The sequence below is a fragment of the Chlorocebus sabaeus genome, chromosome 1 (assembly GCF_047675955.1).
Source record: "Chlorocebus sabaeus isolate Y175 chromosome 1, mChlSab1.0.hap1, whole genome shotgun sequence".
Lineage (NCBI taxonomy): Eukaryota > Metazoa > Chordata > Mammalia > Primates > Cercopithecidae > Chlorocebus > Chlorocebus sabaeus.
Window position 1 is genome coordinate 82,084,375 of NC_132904.1, and position 12,797 is coordinate 82,097,171.

General features: G+C 37.3%; 1 protein-coding gene and 1 pseudogene across 6 annotated transcripts in view; both read right to left on the bottom strand.

Annotated features, from left to right (window-relative positions):
• Positions 1 to 12,797, bottom strand: part of DLG2 (discs large MAGUK scaffold protein 2) — a 2,222,296-nt gene that overhangs the window by 2,022,649 nt on the left and 186,850 nt on the right. The window lies entirely within an intron of this gene.
• On the bottom strand, positions 10,106 to 12,014 carry LOC140713505 (ATP-dependent RNA helicase A-like; annotated as a pseudogene).

Genomic DNA, 12,797 nt, shown 5'->3' on the forward strand with positions numbered 1-12,797 from the left:
CAAATGAATGAAATGAAGCGAGAAGAGAAACCAAAAGAAAAAAGAAGAAAAAGAAATGAACAAAGCCTGCAAGAAGTATGGGATTATGTAAAAAGACCAAATCTACGTCTGATTGGGGTGCCTGAAAGTGAGGGGGAAAATGGAACCAAGTTGGAAAACACTCTTCAGGATATCATCCAGGAGAACTTCCCCAACCTAGTAGGGCAGGCCAACATTCAAATCCAGGAAATACAGAGAACGCCACAAAGATACTCCTCGAGAAGAGCAACTCCAAGACACATAATTGCCAGATTCACCAAAGTTGAAATGAAGGAAAAAATCTTAAGGGCAGCCAGAGAGAAAGGTCGGGTTACTCACAAAGGGAAGCCCATCAGACTAACAGCAGATCTCTCAGCAGAAACTCTTCAAGCCAGAAGAGAGTGGGGGCCAATATTCAACATTCTTAAAGAAAAGAATTTTAAACCCAGAATTTTATATCCAGCCAAACTAAGTTTCATAAGTGAAGGAGAAATAAAATCCTTTACAGATAAGCAAATGCTTAGAGATTTTGTCACCACTAGGCCTGCCTTACAAGAGACCCTGAAGGAAGCACTAAACATGGAAAGGAACAACCGGTACCAGCCATTGCAAAAACATGCCAAAATGTAAAGACCATCAGGGCTAGGAAGAAACTGCATCAACTAACGAGCAAAATAACCAGTTAATATCATAATGGCAGGATCAAGTTCACACATAACAATCTTAACCTTAAATGTAAATGGACTAAATGCTCCAATTAAAAGACACAGACTGGCAAATTGGATAAAGAGTCAAGATCCATCAGTCTGCTGTATTCAGGAGACCCATCTCACATGCAGAGACATACATAGGCTCAAAATAAAGGGATGGAGGAAGATTTACCAAGTAAATGGAGAACACAAAAAAGCGGGGGTTGCAATACTAGTCTCTGATAAAACAGACTTTAAACCATCAAAGATCAACAGAGACAAAGAAGGCCATTACATAATGGTAAAGGGATAAATTCAACAGGAAGAGCTAACTATCCTAAATATATATGCACCCAATACAGGAGCACCCAGATTCATAAAGCAAGTCCTTAGAGACTTACAAAGAGACTTAGACTCCCATACAATAATAATGGGAGACTTCAACACTCCACTGTCAACATTAGACAGATCAACGAGACAGAAAGTTAACAAGGATATCCAGGAATTGAACTCATCTCTGCAGCAAGCAGACCTAATAGACATCTATAGAACTCTCCACCCCAAATCAACAGAATATACATTCTTCTCAGCACCACATCGTACTTACTCCAAAATTGACCACGTAATTGGAAGTAAAGCACTCCTCAGCAAATGTACAAGAACAGAAATTATAACAAACTGTCTCTCAGACCACAGTGCAATCAAATTAGAACTCAGGACTAAGAAACTCAATCAAAACCGCTCAACTACATGGAAACTGAACAACCTGCTCCTGAATGACTACTGGGTACATAACGAAATGAAGGCAGAAATAAAGATGTTCTTTGAAACCAATGAGAACAAAGATACAACATACCATAATCTCTGGGACACATTTAAAGCAGTGTGTAGAGGGAAATTTATAGCACTAAATGCCCACAAGAGAAAGCAGGAAAGATCTAAAATTGACACTCTAACATCGCAATTAAAAGAACTAGAGAAGCAAGAGCAAACACATTCGAAAGCTAGCAGAAGGCAAGAAATAACTAAGATCAGAGCAGAACTGAAGGAGATAGAGACACAAAAAACCCTCCAAAAAATCAATGAATCCAGGAGTTGGTTTTTTGAAAAGATCAACAAAATTGACAGACCACTAGCAAGACTAATAAAGAAGAAAAGAGAGAAGAATCAAATCGACACAATTAAAAATGATAAAGGGGATATCACCACCGACCCCACAGAAATACAAACTACCATCAGAGAATACTATAAACACCTCTACGCAAATAAACTGGAAAATCTAGAAGAAATGGATAATTTCCTGGACACTTACACTCTTCCAAGACTAAACCAGGAAGAAGTTGAATCCCTGAATAGACCAATAGTAGGCTCTGAAATTGAGGCAATAATTAATAGCCTACCAACCAAAAAAAGTCCAGGACCAGATGGATTCACAGCAGAATTCTACCAGAGGTACAAGGAGGAGCTGGTACCATTCCTTCTGAAACTATTCCAATCAATAGAAAAAGAGGGAATCCTCCCTAACTCATTTTATGAGGCCAACATCATCCTGATACCAAAGCCTGGCAGAGACACAACAAAAAAAAGAGAATTTTAGACCAATATCCCTGATGAACATCGATGCAAAAATCCTCAATAAAATACTGGCAAACCGGATTCAGCAGCACATCAAAAAGCTTATCCACCATGATCAAGTGGGCTTCATCCCTGGGATGCAAGGCTGGTTCAACATTCGCAAATCAATAAACATAATCCAGCATATAAACAGAACCAAAGACAAGAACCACATGATTATCTCAATAGATGCAGAAAAGGCTTTTGACAAAATTCAACAGCCCTTCATGCTAAAAACGCTCAATAAATTCGGTATTGATGGAACGTACCTCAAAATCATAAGAGCTATTTATGACAAACCCACAGCCAATATCATACTGAATGGGCAAAAACTGGAAAAATTCCCTTTGAAAACTGGCACAAGACAGGGATGCCCTCTCTCACCACTCCTATTCAACATAGTGTTGGAAGTTCTGGCTAGGGCAATCAGGCAAGAGAAAGAAATCAAGGGGATTCAGTTAGGAAAAGAAGAAGTCAAATTGTCCCTGTTTGCAGACGACATGATTGTATATTTAGAAAACCCCATTGTCTCAGCCCAAAATCTCCTTAAGCTGATAAGCAACTTCAGCAAAGTCTCAGGATACAAAATTAATGTGCAAAAATCACAAGCATTCTTATACACCAGTGACAGTCAAACAGAGAGCCAAATCAGGAATGAACTTCCATTCACAATTGCTTCAAAGAGAATAAAATACCTAGGAATCCAACTTACAAGGGATGTAAAGGACCTCTTCAAGGAGAACTACAAACCACTGCTCAGTGAAATAAAAGAGGACACAAACAAATGGAAGAACATACCATGCTCATGGATAGGAAGAATCAATATCGTGAAAATGGCCATACTGCCCAAGGTAATTTATAGATTCAATGCCATCCCCATCAAGCTACCAATGAGCTTCTTCACAGAATTGGAAAAAACTGCTTTAAAGTTCATATGGAACCAAAAAAGAGCCCGCATCTCCAAGACAATCCTAAGTCAAAAGAACAAAGCTGGAGGCATCACGCTACCTGACTTCAAACTATACTACAAGGCTACAGTAACCAAAACAGCATGGTACTGGTACCAAAACAGAGATATAGACCAATGGAACAGAACAGAGTCCTCAGAAATAATACCACACATCTACAGCCATCTGATCTTTGACAAACCTGAGAGAAACAAGAAATGGGGAAAGGATTCCCTATTTAATAAATGGTGCTGGGAAAACTGGCTAGCCATAAGTAGAAAGCTGAACCTGGATCCTTTCCTTACTCCTTATACGAAAATTAATTCAAGATGGATTAAAGACTTAAATGTTAGACCTAATACCATAAAAATCCTAGAGGAAAACCTAGGTAGTACCATTCAGGACATAGGCATGGGCAAAGACTTCATGTCTAAAACACCAAAAGCAACGGCAACAAAAGCCAAAATTGACAAATGGGATCTCATCAAACTAAAGAGCTTCTGCACAGCAAAAGAAACTACCATCAGAGTGAGCAGGCAACCTACAGAATGGGAGAAAATTTTTGCAATCTACTCATCTGACAAAGGGCTAATATCCAGAACCTACAAAGAACTCAAACAAATTTACAAGAAAAAAACAAACAACCCCATCCAAAAGTGGGCAAAGGATATGAACAGACATTTCTCAAAAGAAGGCATTCATACAGCCAACAGACACATGAAAAAATGCTCATCATCACTGGCCATCAGAGAAATGCAAATCAAAACCACAATGAGATACCATCTCACACCAGTTAGAATGGCAATCATTAAAAAGTCAGGAAACATCAGGTGCTGGAGAGGATGTGGAGAAATAGGAACACTTTTACACTGTTGGTGGGATTGTAAACTAGTTCAACCATTATGGAAAACAGTATGGCGATTCCTCAAGGATCTAGAACTAGACGTACCATATGACCCAGCCATCCCATTACTGGGTATATACCCAAAGGATTATAAATTATGCTGCTATAAGGACACATGCACACGTATGTTTATTGCAGCACTATTCACAATAGCAAAGACTTGGAATCAACCCAAATGTCCATCAGTGACAGATTGGATTAAGAAAATGTGGCACATATACACCATGGAATACTATGCAGCCATAAAAAAGGATGAGTTTGTGTCCTTTGTAGGGACATGGATGCAGCTGGAAACCATCATTCTTAGCAAACTATCACAAGAACAGAAAACCAAACACCGCATGTTCTCACTCGTAGGTGGGAACTGAACAATGAGATCACTTGGACTCGGGAAGGGGAACATCACACACCGGGGCCTATCATGGGGAGGGGGGAGGGGGGAGGGGGGAGGGATTGCATTGGGAGTTATACCTGATGTAAATGACGAGTTGATGGGTGCAGCACACCAACATGGCACAAGTATACATATGTAGCAAACCTGCACGTTGTGCACATGTACCCTACAACTTGAAGTTTAATAATAATAAATAAATTAAAAAAAAAAAAAAAAATTCAAGCAAAAAAAAAAAAAAAAAAGAGGTGACTAATACCTTGAGACATAGGCCTTTGTTGCCAAGATTTAATAATCTTCATGTACCAGTGAAGGATACAAATAAAACATGGTCATGCTACTTATAAAAAAAAAAAAAAAAAAAAGAAAATATTGCATTATAAAGTCAAAAAATCATAAATAGAACCATTATAAATTAAAGACCAACTGTACAGAAGTTCTAATCTGCCATTTAACTGACTAGTTGTATAACTAGTCTTGCAATTTTCACTTTAAGTCTTCAAAGTTTTCCAACACTGATAATCTAGCTTTCACTTCTTTATTTAACAAATACTAAATTCTAGAAACACTGACAGACTCCAAGAAAACAATGATGAAAAACACATTTGTTATGGACTGAATTGTGTCTCCCCTGCCCCCCCAACCAAACTAATATGTTGAAATTCTAACTCCCAGTACTTCAGAATGTGATTATATTTAGAGATGGGGTCTCTAAAGAGGAAATCAAGTTAAATGAGGTAATTAGGGTGGGACCTACTGCAATATGGCTGGTGACTTTATAAGAAAAGGAGATTAGGACACAGATGCAGAAGAAAGACCATGTAACGATATAAGGGGAAGACAGCCATCTGCAAGCCAAGGAGAGAGGTCCTGAAGAGACCAACCTTGCCAACCATTGCCAACCACCTTGATCTTGGACTATTAGCTTCCAGAATTGTGAGAAAATAAATTTCTGCTGTTTAAACAATTTGTGATATTTATTACAGCAGTTCTAGAAAACTAATATATATTTCATGATTTATTTGTGTTCCCTCACTCATTACCCTAAACATTAATGTAAAAATTCGAAGTTTAAAATTTCTGGAAAAAAAATTATGAAAAGGTTAAATCCCAAGAAAGTAAAGAAATCATAAGTATTTTTATTTTGGAACTTTAACTGAAATTAGACTTCTACATCAATAAATTTGAGGGGGATGAGACAGAGAGACAGAAAAGGCAATTGTTTCCCAAACTGATCTTAACCACTGTCTTTGAAAATGTTTTCCCAAAAGTCTAATAATTCCAGGAATTCACTGAACTTGGAGGCAGCTTAGAACAATGGACAGATCATTGACCTTACAGACAGTAAATCTCAGCAGCTAACTGATCCTGGGCAAGCTATTTAGCATTTCTTAGCCTCGATTGCTAATATGAAAATTAGGAAACTCATAATTTGACTCAAATGAAATAATCCAAATTAAAGTGATTTTTGTGCTTGAAAGTACCTTACAATATTTTCATGTGGAATAATTTTCCTGCTCTAGCAATCTAAAAAGTCCTATCAGAAAAGGGTATCAATGAATTTCTAATCTAAACTAGACTATTGCTAAGAGACAACATTAAGTTTACCAGTTCCTGGAAACTATTCATTTTAAAAACACTATAGTCAGTATTCTGGAATTTTCTCAATTCTCCTTGAGTGTTCAAATAATGAGCAGAGACCTTGAGACAAGATTTGGGGTGAGAAAGTAAAAATAAATTCAGACACCAAAAATCTGCCCTGACATTCATCAGGCTGGAATAATAGGCCCAGATAAAGCTGGCTGGAAAGTTAAAAGGAAATACTATTTCTCCCAAGGACATGCTGCCATTATAAAGTATCATCACAACCCCTTTCTTTGAATGCCTACTGCTTTCTTACTGAGAAACTTTGTTCTATGAAATCAAAGACAATCAGAGACTTTGCTTCTGAAATTCTATCAATAAAAATGAAATATCCCACTCTTGTCTGGAGGTTCTAAGTCACTTTGACACAGAGAAGTAGCCTCTATTTAGGATCCAGGAAATACCTTCAGATAAGGGTTTGGGGACAAATATTCAACATCTATCTTATCTTTATTGCTTCCAAGGAAACAAGTCCATTGCCACATCCACGTCTAAAGCATTTACACATAGCCTTGCTCCTTCCTTTCGTTTGAGCCTATCAAACCCTAATATATTTAAAGTAGTTCCCATTTTTCATTTCTGACTGTGCTTATTTATGCTTTTCTCTCTCTCTCTCTCTCTCTCTCTCTCCTCCTCTTCCTTCCACCCTCTTTGAAATCAAACATGCCAGAAGTTATTTACCTTAATCTTATCAAATAAAACTCAGTCATTATTGATCCTCTTTATTCTATGTTTTGTTTGTTTGATCAATATCGTCTCTGTTACTTCCTTTTTTCCATTGTATTGAATTTATTCTGTCCTTTTTCTAACATCTTAAATTGGATACTTGGCTTACTAACTTTTTTCCTTTCCTTTTTCTATTTACGTTCCTTGACTGGAATTTTTGTGCTTCCTGAAACAGAGAATTATGTCTTCCATCAATTCTGGAAATTTTTCATCCAGGACTTAAAAATTGCTTCTGCCACATTAACTCTAGTCTCTTCTTCTGGAACTCCAATGGGTCATATCAGCTCTTGTCATTCTAATGTCCACATCTTTTAACCACTCTTTCATGTTTTTCATCTCTTTGTGATAATATCTTTAAATCTATCCTTTATTTCATTAATTTATAATTTTCTTTTGTCTAATCTTCATTTAAACCATCTACTTTTTAGTTATTATAATTTTCCTTTTTAGGGGTTCTATTTTGTACTTTTTATTTCCTATTCTGCCCCATCTTTTTAATTGTATCTTATTCCTTTCTTATATTAGCGAGTACCTGCTTTATTTAAACATTTTAAATATTATATGAAGTGTTTAGTGATATTTCCTGGTAAGTCTCACTTATAGTGATTTATTTCTCAAGTATTTTGTAGTTTTCGTTCTCAATTCATGTTTTATTAAAGCTTTTTTTAGGTAACTCCATGAAGCCTGGGTTGAAGCTACATTCAGTGAAAGATGATATGCATTTCTTCTGCCAATCACCCGAGTGCTTTCAAATTGGAACTACCTAAAGTTTTGTTTATGTTTGTTTGTTTTCAGTCTAGACTGCTCAGGCTACAAAAATGATGTAAATTTTGGCTGGGCACAGTGGGTCATGCCTGTAATCCCAGCACTTTGGGAGGCTGAGGTGGGTGGATCACCTGAGGTCAGCAGTTTGAAACCAGCCTGACCAACCTGGAGAAACCCTGTCTCTACTAAAAATACAAAATTAGCTGGGCATGGTGGTGCATGCCTGTAATCCTAGCTACTCGGGAGGCTGAGGCAGGAGAATCGCTTGAACCCGGAGGCAGAGGTTGCACGATGAGCCAAGATCGCACCATTGTACTCCAGCCTGGGCAACAAGAGTGAAACTCCGTTTAAAAAAAAAAAAAAAAATGACATAAATTTTAACTTGAAAGTGATATCAGGGTAGCCTTTGTGGTTATCAATTTTCAAAGCAGATACTTCTATTGTTTTCTACTGAGAGCCCAAGCTAACATACCTTGTTGCCAAGTTGTCTTGTTTATCTTCCTTATTTGAATGGGAGACATTCTTTTTTACCTCTACCCTCACGTTAATCATAATTTCTGGCTTTATGTGGGTTCTCAGAAATATCTTCCCATCTGTATATATACAAGGCTTTTTCTCCTCCACTGCCTGGTCATTAAAACAGGATTACCATAATTAGCAAATGCCCTCTAGATAGCTATGATATCAGCAACCATTTACAATTCTATTTCCAACTCGTCTTCTTTTTGGCCCCCACAGGTTTCCCTTACTTATTTGTGAGCTCACTTAGGATTTTAAAATATTGTTGTTATTCCATCAAGTATTTGTAAATATCTTATATCAGAGATTTTTTTGGGACATTTTATCTGCAATTTTGCTGGTAATGAAACTCAGTTCACTCTTCAACCTGCTCCAATCTGGGGCTTTTACTCTCATCATTACATTGAAACTATCCTCGCAAAGATAAAACTTAGCTATAATTTTCTATGAGTCTCAATTTATTTGGCCTCTCAGAAGTGTTCAGTGGAACTGAATTATCTTTCCTTCTTCTCTTTTCTCAGCTTCCATAACTTTATATTCTTTTTGTTTCCTCCTACCCATCTAGCTTTTTTTCCTGCCCCCTTTGCCTGCTCTTCCTCCATATTTCTAAACATTGAAACCACTCAGAACTTGTTTCTAATCATCTCCTCAATCTACATTCTCATCCTAGGAAATCTTGACCACTTCCATGGCTTTATATTATCTACATGCCAACAACTCTTAAATGTGTATCATCAACCCAAAATTATCCTCTAAATTCCAAATTTACATCTCTACCTACGTAACATATCTGCCTGTACATCACACAGGGATCTCAAACTTCATCTTCTAATCTAACCCATATCGGCAAATGACACATCCATCAACCTAGTTTTTCTTCTCAAAAGTCTAGTGGCTTGCCTTGATAACTTCTTCAACTTCTCTGCCACTAACTCACAACCAAACCATTACCAAATTCCATCAATACTACCTAAAAATACATATCTTAAATCTACCCACTTCTCTCCATCTCCAACAGCAGACCAAGTCACCAACATCCCTTACCCACAATATTGCAACAGATGTAACTGATTTCACTGTTCACTCAGTAACCACCACCCTCCGCTCCCAATACACAATATCTATAGTGATTTGAAAATATTAAACTGGCTCATGCCATTCTCTAAACCATAAAATTTGTGACTTGCTTTATTGTAATCTTCACTTTATTGCAGTGGTCTGGAACTGAACTCACAACACCTCCAAGCTTTGTTTATATATGTAACTTCTCATAAGCTTCTTAACTCTTCTCAGACTCAAATTTCTACATTTATTAAATAAGGATAGTAAAAATACCTAATCAGAATTATTGTGACAATTAAATTAGATAATTTAGATAATTTGTATATAGTACCTAGCACAGCACCTAGCCCACAATAAGCCCCCAATACTTTTAATGCAACAGGGTCTCGCTATGTTGCCAAGGCTGGTTTTGAACTCTTGGCCTCAAGCAATCCTCCTGCCTCAGCCTCCCAAAGTGCTATGATTACAAGTGTGAGGCAGCATGCCCAGCCCCATTTTTAATTTTGTTTATTTTTATATTGCTTTGTCATGGAAATTTAGAACAGCTGGTCTTAATTCCTTTTATATGCTATAAATTCACTCCAGGCTTTTGCATGTTGAATAACTGAAATTTCTTTTTTTTAATTCGGTATAATACTGTATTTTCTAACCTATTAAATGAAAGCCAAGAAAATATCAAATTAACTTTAAAAGCAAATCTTTACTCTTTAAAGAAAAAATATAAACTGTGGTATTTTTATAAAAGATTATATTTTACATAATATAAATAAAATCACTAATGCATCTATGCTTGGTTTCCTTAAACTACAATGAACCACAGAATGTGTGGAAAACGGGTTTAGTTTTTGATGAAAAATAAATATCTTGGGAAAAACAAGTAGTTTTCTTTTTTTTAGCTGTCTATGCACAGGCACTGACATAACCAAGCTTTAATGGCCACCACTTCCTTTTCCTTGTCCAAAGCAGCCGTTTCCATAGCTCCCCCTTCTACATTCTCACTGGCATCCCCCAGATCCTCTGTAGCCTCCACCAGACCTTCTGTAATCTCCACCAGAGCTACTGCTATAGCCACCTCAGTTATGTCCTCTATAATCTCCACCACCATCTCCACCATATCCTTCCTGATAGGGTGGAGTAGTGCCACCATAGCCTCCACTACTATAGCCTCCATTGCTATAGCCACTGCCATAGTCTCCAACACCATAATTAGAGTGTATCCTTCTATATCTACTTCCATTGTCATATCAGGCCATCTTGGGAGGATGTGGACCATCTCCATACTGTGTATGGAGATGATAACAGCAGCTAAGGGCCTAGAGATTTGGTGGATCATGTTCAGCATATAATAATTTAAGGGGTCCAACTGGCTGAAGATATCAGGTTGTTTCATTACTTCAACAACCAGAGACTCCAAGGTTTCCTGGAAAGCAGTGATGCAGCCAGCAGCTTCATGGGATATATGTAATTTAATTCAGTTGTCTACAAGAACAATCTGCCTATCACATTATACTTTCTTGGAGGCAAAGAGAAGCAACTTCAAGGGGGTGACTAAGGTCATGCCTTTAGCAGAGATGGCTCAGATTCAAGTACACCTGAGCAGAGACAGTGTTTGAACCTGAGCCATCTCTGCTAAAGGCATGGCCTTAGTCACCCCCTGCTTTTCACCAAACACAAAGAAAGGAGAGGAGCACTTCATATCTTGCTACTAAAAAAAACAATTAACAGACAATTTGTGGATAAGTGCATTATGCCTTTCATGGTAAGAATATTTCTCTTTTCCTTCTGAGAGCATCATTTGGGTATACACCAAAGGCCAAGAGGGAGATAACAACATCCAAATTATTATCTGGTCCAGTGTCAGCAAACACTTGTGTCAATAATCTTCTGGAAATCCAGAATTAATAAGAATCTCTTTGAGCTAAACTTTGGCTTCATAAGTCATTCTTAGTGTAGCCATATTGAATCTTTCTGCTCACAAAATTGAATCTCGGCTTCTTCTCTACCCATTCTAGAATCATTCCAGGATTGGAACACTGATAAAAGGGATACATAATCAGAAAATCGGTTTCCAGCAAAATTTCAACAGATATATTCCACTTTCCTTCACCAATGAAAGCAGGTAGCAGCAGAGATGGTATAGACAGGATCTTTCTCATAAAAAATACACCCCATTATTGTCATTTTGCCAAGATGAGGCTCAATGGAGAGTTTAGTCAGGACCTATCCTAGAGAATTAAACTTATCATTGCCATCTAATGCATTAAGCTCTCTAAGAGTGTGCTCTGCCTAAATCACAGGATCCAAAGGTGGAGGTCCTTGGATTGCCTTGGCCAGAAATTAGCCAAATTCTCCCAGACACAGGAGTTTCATACTTGACATAATCACTCCTCGCTTTTCTCTTTTTTAAATTTTATTTGGGTTTAGGGGTACATGCACAGAATTGTTGTATAGGTAAACTGTGTCACAGGGGTTTGGTGTACAGATTATTTAGTCACCCAGGTAAGCACAGTACCCAATAGGTATTTTTGTATGCTCTCCTTCCTCCCACCCTCCACCCTTAAGGAGGCCCTAGTGTCTGTTGTTCCCCTTTGTGTTCATGTGTTTTCATTGCTTAGCTCTGACTTATAAGTAAGAACATATGGTATTTGGTTTTCTGTTCCCAGGATAATGGTCTCTAGCTCCATCCATGTTGCTGCAAAGGGCATGATCTCATTCTTTTTTACGGTTGCATGGTACTCCATGGCATATATATACCACATTTTCTTTAGTATACTGCTGATGGACATTTAGGTTGATTCCATGTCTTTGCTATTGTGAATAGAGCTGCAATAAACATACATATGCATGTGTCTTTATGGTATAATGATTTTTATTATTTAGGGCATATACCCAATAATGAGATTGCAGGGTCAAATGGTATTTCTGTTTTAAGTTCTTTGAGAAATCATCACACTGCTTTCTACAATAGCTGAACTAATTTATACTCCCACCAGTAGTGTATAAGCATTCCCCTTTCTCCTCAACCTCACCATGACCTGTTATTTTTTTGACTTTTTGGTAATGGCCAGTCTGACTGGTATGAAATGGTATCTCATTGTGGTTTGGATTTGCATTTCTCTAATAATTAGTGATGTTGAGCATTTCTTCATATTCTTGTTGACCACATGTATGTCTTTTGACATGTATGTCCTTTGCCCACTTTTTAATAGTATTGTTTGGTTTTCTGCTTGTAAATTTGATTACGTTCTGTATCAATTTTGCATATTGCACCTGTGTCAGATACATAGTTTGCAAATATTTTCTCCATTCTGTAGGTTGTATCTTTATTGATATTGTAGTTTCTTGTGTTGTGCAAAAGCTGTTTAGTTTAATTAGATCCAATTTATCAATTTTTGTTTTTGTTGCAATGGCTTTTGGCATCATTGTCATGAAATCTTTGCCAGGTCCTATGTCCCAGAATGGTATTTCCCAGGTTTTCTTCCAGAGTTTTTATAGTTTTAGGTTTTACATTTAAGTCT